The 8,723-nt window shown below is 36.0% G+C and overlaps 1 protein-coding gene across 1 annotated transcript in view; it reads left to right on the top strand.

Annotated features, from left to right (window-relative positions):
* The window catches only part of LOC131805969 (N-glycosylase/DNA lyase-like), a 29,804-nt gene extending 21,402 nt beyond the window's left edge, over window positions 1-8,402 (top strand). The window contains exon 6 of the mRNA XM_059129777.1: window positions 8,280-8,402. The gene's annotated coding sequence lies outside the window, so the exon portion shown is untranslated. The remainder of the gene's footprint in view (window positions 1-8,279) is intronic.
* Window positions 8,403-8,723: the final 321 nt, after the last annotated feature.

Genomic DNA, 8,723 nt, shown 5'->3' with positions numbered 1-8,723 from the left:
AAAGAGGGGCAATTGCGCCTTGTACTAAATAGGCCAATGTGTCTCGAAGGACCAACATAAAAAGTAGCAGGACTTAGACTTATCTGACTCGAAGAACCAAGACGATAGGACTTTTATCCGGTTCTAAATGCCTAGTTAACACTTCGTGTTAGAGTCATATGTAAAGGGATTTTTTTATATTTATATTTGTTATTTAATTAGCATACTTTTAGGCACTCCGTTCGTGTTATAGCTTAGCGGTATGGGTATTATGTCTTTGTTCATTTGTTTGTAACATGAAGAAGCGAAATAGACCCATAGTTATTTTTTAAGGATCTTCATAGAATCACTTTTTGAATCGATTTATGCATGTCAGTCCGTCTGTCCATGTATTTTTGTGAACAAAATGCAGGTCGCATTTATTATTCGATTGAGATGAAATTTTCCAAACAATATTTTTTTTGGCCCAAGGACGAACCCTAACGAAATTGGTGAGAATCTGTTCAAATTTAGATATAGCTTCCATATATATCTTCAATCGATTTCTTGGTAATTTTGCACCAAATGGTCAATATCTGTCCAAATGACCTGAAATTTGGCACATCCGACCGCATTCAGTCTAGAAGCAAGTACATCAAATTTGGAGAAAATCGGTACAGATATAGCTATAGCTCCCAAATATATCTTCCATCCGATTTGGGGTTTTATGTCCCTCACATGCGTAATATGCACTCCACAAGAATGATATTTGGTACCAGATAACTTATGGAGCTGAAATACTTCTGCCAAATTTTATAGAGATCGGATCAGATTTAGATATAGCTCTCATGTATATATCTATCCGATATCAGATTTATTGTTCACCAAATGGCTAATATCAGCCCAAATGAATAAACTGAATTCATCCTAGAAACAAATACTTCAAATTTGGTGAAAATAGGTTCAGATATGGCTATAGGAGGGGAAGGATATCCACATCTATTTTTGGGTGTTCAAAACTATTTGAACGTCTGCATATGTAAATCCAAGAACCCAGAACAGTCAACTCAACATCAAATTTCTGAATTTCAGCTCTATCCCCTCACCCAATACCAAATTTAGTACCATTTCGTACGTATATCCAAAACAATACACATCTCTCCATCCTAGATACCAACTGTGATCCAAAATTAGTACTATTTAGTACTTTTCGAACAATTATAGTACACATTTGCAAAACTATCTTCATATCTCAATTTCAGGTACAATATAAAATCTTAGAATTCCAGCTCTATTAAATTTAGTACTTTTCGTACAATTATAGTACAAATTCCCAAAACCACCAACACATCTCAATTCCAGATGACAACAGAGACCTCAGTTTCAAATTTGAGGATTGCAGCCCTATCCCTTTACCCAATACCATATTTAGTACTTTTCGTACTAATATAGGGATCATTTCCAATACCATCTCCATATTTTAATCACAGACACCAAGAGTTATATCTATATCACATTTCAGGAATTTAGCTCTTTTACTCCACCCAATACTAAATTTAGTACTTTTCGCACAATTATAGTACACATTTCCAAAGCCACCTCCATATATCAATTCCAGATACCAACAGAAACCTCAATGTCAAATTTGAGGTTTCCAGCCCTATCCATTCACCCAATACCAAATTTAGTTCCATTTAGTACTTATCGTTCAATTATAGTACACATTTCCAAAACCACCTCCATTAACAGCGACCCTAATACCTATTTGCAGATTTCAAGTACTATCTCACCCAATACCAGATATAGTACTATTTAGTACTTTTCGTGCACATTTTTCTACACATTTCCAAACCCACGTCTTTATCACAAACCTACCACCTACATGAACCCCAAAACAAAATGTCAAAAATCCACCTGCATCCGTTCACCCTGAACCAAACTTAAGCAGCTGATATCACAAATTTTATTTTGATATCGATTCCTAGCCAAAATTACTTATTTTAAAATATAAAAGTAAGCAAAGGCTTTAGTCGTGCGGGGCCGACCATCTGATACCCTATAACAATACAATATGTTGGAACCCCTTTATGTCGAAATCTATTTTGGAAGATTTCGTTTTTGAAATAATATCATAGAGTCCTGCCCAGGTGTTATCCTTCGGTTTTTGACCCGGGGAATTTGGCCAATATTTACCCACTCCGTCGTGCTGTTAGGTATTTAAAACAATTCCGCACGAAAGTTGTGCACCATTTTAAGTGTAAATATAGCCAATGGCCATCTAAAATGCTAGACCTCTTCCTTGTCCTTAAATCTTTTCTCATGCAAAATTCCGTTTCGATTGATTATCAATTGTGACCTGTAAATCGACCGCAAAATCAAGAAAATTTAAGATTTTTTTTGGCCCATTTGAACCCCTAAATGTACATCTTCCAAAACAATAGGCTTAAATTCTGACCCTAAACCTAACACTACCCCCATGCAAAATTTCGTGAGGATCGGACCATACATGCGACATGTATATAATACCCTGATAGTGTTACAGATGTAGAAAAACTGTAGAAAATATTCACCTTTTTATTGGCATATTTTTACGTGATTTTCTTAGATTTTATCCATTTCTGGCAAGAGACAATTCCAAATTGATGAGAATTATGAAAATCAGTACAGCGGAATAACGAAGATCTATTTCTTGTACATACGTTTGTACCTATTTTGCTATATATCCGATATCTTGCCCATCAGCATCGCTTTAATGGTCAGAAGTATTTGTGATTTGGCCGGTATTAAAAATATTAGTGGAAATTTTCGTATTTTTGACATAAAAATTATGGTTTATTTTACCCACTAAATATTGTCCGATTACCGGCCAAGTTGGTAGGCTTCTGCGCAGCCCTAAATTCTAACTCTATGCAAAAGTCCGCGTCGATAGGTCCTAATAGGGGCTTGTAAAGCAACAGTAAAATCAAAAAATTTTCTTCTATTCTGACCCTAACCCACCTCCATTTTCAATTTCGTGAAGATCGGACCGTAATTGCGACCTGTGGCGTGATTAAAAAATAACATGGACAGAAGGATGGACAGACGTACATAGCTAGATCGACTCAGCTCGGCGCGATACGAAGATCCATATATAGTTTCCTATGTCGGGGAGCAATATTTCGAGGTGTTACATAATTTTTGACCCAATCAAACTTATAATACCCCCAACACATACTGTTGTAGGGCAAAAAAATATGATTTTTAAGCTTTCCATACCTTTTTTTTCCTTTAAAATGAATTAGACAATCAGTGTTTTTGTAGGTGTAGTATAAAGTAGACGTGTATTATAGTATAATTTATATAGCATATCGTTTCCTTTACTATATTCTTGCAGATTATTATTTATATTCCTAATTCAAGAAAACTAGATCGTAAAGGATTTTTTTGCTCAAAAAAAAGGTGTGTCATAATAGGTTTTGCCAAAAAATATATATATTTTCCTCTCCACATAATGTTGTAGGGTACACACATATAGCAACCTGCCACCTGTACTTATTTTCTGCCGGTGTATGTGTCTGTGTGTGCTTGTTTGAAAAGTATCTGTTGCACCGTTCTCTTATCTATTGATTTCGATTTTGTTCTTGTTTCATTTTCATATCTAATAAAAGTCCTCCCTCTATAGCAGAAGCAGCAACAGCAGCAGTACACCTTCGTCAAAAGCCAACAACATTCTCCTCTCTGTTTCATAATAAAAGTAAAAGTGTTTTTGTCTTTCTCTTCTCGGTACTGCATTTGCTATTTTAACCTGCTGAGAGCGTAACAACAAAGCGATGTATTAATGTAACCCAATATTTGTTTTGTGCACACACAGTGGTTTGGGAGGGAACGAAAAAGGTAGAAAAAAACTTTAAACTTCCATTCGAACCTTCGTATGTAATATAATTTTCGGCCAGAAGTCGGACCAAAAAAGGGATCCAAAATTGGAACTTCCCCCAAATTTCGGTTAAAAATAGGACCGAACTCTGATAGATTGTTGTGCTGGGCAATACATTTTTTCTTATATTCAATATCTGAAATAAAATACAAGTATCTCAGTATACCTGAATACGAATATATGTACATACAGGGTGATATAAAAAAAACTGCAACAAAGTCAAACGCCATAATTTTTATTATTTTTTTTTTTTATTTTATTGAATGAAAGCAAAAAATGTCGGAAATAGCATCAAATGTTGGAATAAGTTTAGATTTGTTCGAATTGCTCACCTTTGCCATGAATTATGGCCATCAAACGGCCAATGAAACCGTCACACGCTGCCCAAATGTTGCTCTGCGGCATTTTGGCCTACTCCCGGCGAAGCGCTTGCTTGAGGAGATCGATACTTTGGTAATTTTTAGTGCCAACCTTGCTTTCCAAAACAATCCAAGCATAATAGTCTAACGGTTTGGTATTCGGAGATTTTGGTGGCCATTGTGCTCTGGAAATTAAGCGAGGAACCTCATTTTGTAATCATTCTTGGGTGGCGGGTTATGAGACCTGTTGGAATGTCTGCGGCCAAAATACACCCTCCAATTCTTTAATACACCCTCCAGAATTTTTTTGCGATAATATTCGGCATTTATTCTGATGACACGGTCGATTAATACAAGCGGAGAGCGATCATCGGCTGTTATGGCGGCCCACACCATCACCATGGCCGGCGCTTGAGTTCTGGTGGCCAACCGAAGGTGCACATCTTCAGCTGACCTCTTCGGCAAGTAAACACGATCATTTTGTTTGTTTATAAACCGCTGGGAAACGAATGTTTTCTCATCGGAGAAAACCAAATTCAGTTCAGGAAGTTCACCACTTTTAGCCAAGCGAAGCAACTCTTTTTGAGTCTATTTTCTTTCTGTTGCGCTTTCTCTTGCACTTTTTGGAATTTCTATGGCTTTACCCCGAGATCATTTTTTAATATTTGCCGAATGGAATATTGCGATATGTTCAGCTCACGAGCCATTTTTCGGCCACTGCGACGCGGGTTTCGATCAAGTCGCTTCTTTACTTTTCGAACCATTTCTGCTGATGTTGCTGTTTTCTTCCGTCCACTTCCTTGACTTCGGGCTAAGCTACCAGTATCATGGTAACGAGCGATGGTACGAGACACAAAAGTAATAGCCCCTTGTGGTTTTCCAGCAAAATATGAAGAAATCACACTATCACGTTTTAATTCCATCACGAATAACTTTTTTTCTGGAAAATTCTCACGAAAATGCTTTGGTACGCTTGTAAACAATATAATGAGCTGTCATTGGAATAATTTTAACAGCTATCGGACGAGTGGCTTAGAAATGACAGCAGTCTGAATTTAACTGAGGTTTTTTTTTATCTCAACCAATCATATTTTAAATACAAAAGAAAATTTCATACCTAGCGCGCCAAACTGTCAGAGGTCGGAGGAAACTCGTCTCTATAGACTTACTTCATTCCATCATAGAAATTCTTTCGTTTCATTACCAAATAAAATGTAGAAATGTAGCGCGAACCAAGTCTTTCTATTCGAAATAGTCTATCCTTAGTGACTTCTATTCTATATTTTCTCTCACTTCATGTCTGCTCCACAGTGCAACCAACTTTTCGCCTTACAACCGTTGATTATATGATTCCATGCCACGGTGCACTGCTGCCACATTCGTTTGTTTTGTTCGCCAGTCACGCATATTTGACACGTGAATCAATTGCTCCGTTTCGTACATTTTGTTGTTGCCATCATGAAATGTTTTTGTAGCTACTCGCCGTGGTCGTCGTTGCAAATATTCTCGCAGGCAGGACGGGCGTTTTGAATATGAATGTCGTAACGCAAAATGTGTCGCGTATTTTGTTATTATTTTCGCTTTATTGAAATTACTCACTTCAAATGCACAAACAGAGAGAGAGAGAGGAGGCCGGCCTGAATGATTGATATGAAATTCTGCCAAATGCTTATTTTTTGCATTATTTTTTATGGAATTAGGCTTTTTATTTGCAGTCATTCGAAGTGAAAAGCTTTAAGTGTCAAACGCAACCATAAGTGCGTATGTACGCGGTATGGTGTATGTTTTTGCCAATGCCTTTGGAATGAATACATATTCCAAAATGGCAATTAGAGAGGAGAGGATAAGCAAAAACATCCATTACCAAATAATCCTAAAGAAATTTCCTAAAGAAATTTTGGCAATCGAACCCGTTATTTTTCTAAAGGTATGGCATCCGAAATAATTAGGTATTTTTGAACCACTAAAGTAATCCTGTGACACAAATCGCGATTCAAGGTGGCTTTCGGAAATATTTACAATCAAACGCCATAATTTTTACATTTTTTTTAATTTTATTGAATGAAAGCAAAAAGTATCGGAAATTGCATCAAATTTTAGAATATGTTTAGATCTGTTCAACTTGGTCACCATTGGCGCGTGCTGAGTGCGATGGTGCTGAGTCCTGTTGGAATGTCCAAAGTCTACGCCCAAAATGTTTGCGTGCCCAAGGCTTTAATACACCCTCCAGAATATTTTCGCGATAATATTCGGCATTTATTCTGATGCCACGGTCCATTAATAAGAGCGGAGAGCGATGATCGCCTGTTATGACAACCCACAAAAGCACCATGGCTGGCGCTTGAGTTTTGGTGGCCAACCGAAGGTGTACATTTTCAGCTAACCTCTTTGACAAGTAAACAGATCATTTTGTTTCTTTACAAACTGCTGGACAACGAATGTTTTCTCATCGGAGAAAACCAAATTTGGCAATTCACCACTTTCGGCCAAGCAAAGCAACTCTTTAGCTCTTTTGAGTCTATTTTCTTTCTGTTGCGGTGTAAGTTCTTGCACTTTTTAGAATTTCAATGGCTTTACCCCGAGCTTATTTTTCGATATTTGCCGAATGGAATATTGCAATATGTTCAGCTCGCGAGCCATTTTTCGGTCACTGCGACGCGGGTTTCGACCAAGTCGCTTCTTTACTTTTCGAACCATTTCTGTTGATGTTGCTGTTTTCTTCCGTCCACTTCCTTGACGTCGGGCTACGCTACCAGTATCACGGTAACGAGACACAAAAGATTTATTCACATTTAAATCCTGGAGTGTTCCAACGATAGCCAAATATAAAGAAATCACACTTTCACGCTTGAATTCCATCACGAATAACTTTTTTCTGGAAAATTTTCATCAAAATGCTTTTGTACGCTTGTAAACAATATAGTGAGCTGTCACTGGAATAATTTTAACAGCTGTCGGACGAGTGGCTTGGAAATGACAGCAGTCTGAAGTTGGTTGGTTGCATTTTTATTTATCTTAAAATAATTTGATAAAATTGTAATTGATTTCAGTTTCCTTAAATTATTAAGTTTTTTAAATTAAATTTGTATATTCTAACCCGGCGTTTACACAAGATCAGACTTCCATTTTACTACCTTATACACTGGCTCGATAATATCCATCACATTGATGCATTTTTTAAAAAAATAAATCCTAAAGAATTTTGGCCGTATGAACAATAAAAGAAGAAAAAACAATTGGATATTACTAAAAATTTAACAGGAAATAAACATTTATTAAGGCAGCGGAAGATGAACTGAACTAATTCGCTTTCGGTTAATGAGGTTGCCATTGTTTTGCAGTGGTGGATTAGTCTACGTCACAAAGACGATTTTTTTGTATTTTGATAGTTCATACATGCCCCGTCATTTGTTAACGCGAATATCACTGGGATTGCTTTTTTCATATGTGTGGAGGAAAATGCCAACCAAATCTAAAGCATATGTTAAGGCTTTTATTAAATTGAGTGATATATATTTAATGTATGCTCCCTAAAATAGGCTCCAAGTTTTGCACAATTTTGTGAATTGTAATTATTTGATGCTGGCAACACCATGGAAAACACTGCTTGGTCGATTCTGTTTGCCTGGTATTTCAGGAAATTTGGTTATTTTGCAATCCAGCCTGCGAGTGACGTCACGATCTGTTTATTGAGGGAGAGTGCGTAGCTTCTCTTAAAATCTTGGGTTTTCATAACTTTTGCCCTATTTCAATTATTTGATGGTGGAAAATAATAAATTATACACATTCACTATTTAATTTGGAGTTTTATTATGTATTTTAATTATTTATTATTTAAAATTAACATTAATTTATTATTACATGTTTTTATTTTATGTTTGTTATAATCAATTACATGTGTTGTAAACGATTTTTTTATGTTAGAATGAGAATTGAGTAACTTTAAACTAATCTTATTATTAAAATTTGAATATAATTAATAAATATTAAATGCAATAATGTAATGATATATGTCTCAATATTCTTTCATTTTTAATTTCTCTGTGTAGACGCCTGCTTCCATCGCACTTATCTCTCATTTATTTGCAGTACTTGTACCCATATTATTCCATGCATAAGGCAATTGGAAACATAGTATGCAATTGAAGTGATGTGGCTTCCGGAGTACCCTGTAATGAAAATGTGAAATATATATTTATTATATAAGTATTTTTAAACAAATATATTTAAAATCAATATTTAAAGGATGTTTGTACAATTAAATATATTATGAGGAGTTGAAGGGGGAATTGGGAAACACGCATTTTAACGGTAATATAACAAACGCATCGCGAACCTGTAATAAATAATATTTTTTTGTTACAGACTGGGCCAAGGTGTGCGAATCCTTGCACGAGTCGAGTACCCGAGGAGTGCCCGATTTGGTCCAAACTTGGTAAATCGTAATTTAATATCTAACTTAGATCGAGTTCGGAAATGGGCAATACATACCC

The sequence above is a fragment of the Musca domestica genome, unplaced genomic scaffold, assembly GCF_030504385.1.
Source record: "Musca domestica strain aabys unplaced genomic scaffold, Musca_domestica.polishedcontigs.V.1.1 69, whole genome shotgun sequence".
In the NCBI taxonomy this organism is placed as follows: Eukaryota; Metazoa; Arthropoda; class Insecta; order Diptera; family Muscidae; genus Musca; species Musca domestica.
The sequence above is the reverse complement of the archived record's forward strand: the minus strand, read 5'-3'. Positions and strand labels throughout refer to the sequence as shown.